Raw genomic sequence first — 1,653 nt, 5'->3', positions numbered from 1 at the left:
GATTGACAGGGAAAGGGTGGCCAACTTCATGTGCCACAACATCCAGACAAATTTCATGCCATCAATATAAATCCATCCCAAGCCAATGAAACCAGGGCACTCTTTGAGGCTGCACTGAAGGGGGAAGATACCACAGTCGCCGCAGAGAACCAGCCCTCCACCTCAGGAAAAAGAAAGCGGAAGGTGAGAGAGGATGCCTCCCTCTCCGAGGGGAGCACCACCCCTGAAGAGACCAAGGTGATGTACCAGGAGTCTGGCACGTCCACTGGGGACTCGGAGGAGGAGGAAGAGGAACAGACGGCCAGACAACCTCCAGTAAGATCAGCTATTCTGACAGGACACATTCAATTATCAAAATGTACTTGTAAACTATGTAACAGTCAAGTGTGAATTTTGAGATATATCTAATTTCTTGTGTTTGCTCTGTCAGAAGACACCCTCCAAGGTGACCAATCCTCAGGTGGAGATGGAACTTACCCCAAAGAGGAAGCAGACGATCTTCAGGCGCCGCATGGTGGTCGCCATCAGCCCCATGCTAGTCTCACCCCTCAAAGTGAAGATCAAGTCGCCCCACCACTCCCCCATTGAAAGGAATACACCAACTTAACTCAAATAAAGTCAGGCTAAAAAATGCCATTGCCTCAAGGAGGTTAAAGCTGCAGGAGAAGGTGCAAAAGGAAGGAGGGTAGCCCTGATGCAGCTCGAAGGAAGGGGAGCCGACCAACAACAGGACTTCCTCTTCCGAATACTCATATAGATTGTTATAGACTCTCACATTTACACTGTTCTGATTTTGTATGGTGTGGTTTTCTAWTTTGGTGTTCTTGTTTAGATTTTAGAAGTGTAAMATGTGTGTAATTTAGTCTAACTGTCTGTTCAATTTTCTATTTTGGTGTTCTTGTTCAGATTTTAGAAGTATAAYGTGTGTTACGTGTTMAATTTYCTATTTTGGTGTGATTCTTTATAATGTAAAGGTTTGTTCTGTTTTATTAAATAACTATTTGAGTAATTCTTTGTGTTGTGCTTTTTTTAAGGTTTGTATTTAGTTTGTCACTTAATTTGTAAGTGTTGAACTTTCACTGTCTTGTGTTATTGTCTGTGAAGGTTAGAAWWWWTWTTKKGGCTTTATTGGCATGGGAATCATATGTTAACATTGCCAAAGCAAWTGAAGTAGATAATAAACAAAAGTKAAATWAACAAAGTCCTGCTGTAGACYGTACTACTGCTGTTCAGGAAGCACAATTTGTACTAGAAACTTACACAGACAGGCTGAAATAAACACTGAAAAAYAACAAATGGCATCACCGTAATCTCTAGGCCGTGCCGAGTTCAACGARATGCCCCGCTTGACCGTAGCTCGCWCTGAGCGCAGCGACCGTGAAAAAAAGTAGACCCAATATTAAGCCTGTCCCTAAATTTCAGGTGCTTTTGGGGGACAGCGGTGGTACCGTTAGAGTTAGGACAATTCAACCACAGGAATGTTGCTAAGGTCCTCCCGATTTGCAAACCTTGACCGTGTGGCATTAACCCATAACAGTGAAAACAGGGTTTTTTCATCTCACAGATTACAATGACATCTCTCCCTCTAAATTCAACCTGAATCCTATGTGGGTTATGAATGCCATATCAAACTGTCTTCGATAACAATCCATC

Source organism: Salvelinus sp. IW2-2015, unplaced genomic scaffold, assembly GCF_002910315.2.
Source record: "Salvelinus sp. IW2-2015 unplaced genomic scaffold, ASM291031v2 Un_scaffold4356, whole genome shotgun sequence".
Taxonomy (NCBI): domain Eukaryota; kingdom Metazoa; phylum Chordata; class Actinopteri; order Salmoniformes; family Salmonidae; genus Salvelinus; species Salvelinus sp. IW2-2015.
This window is presented reverse-complemented; position numbering follows the sequence as displayed.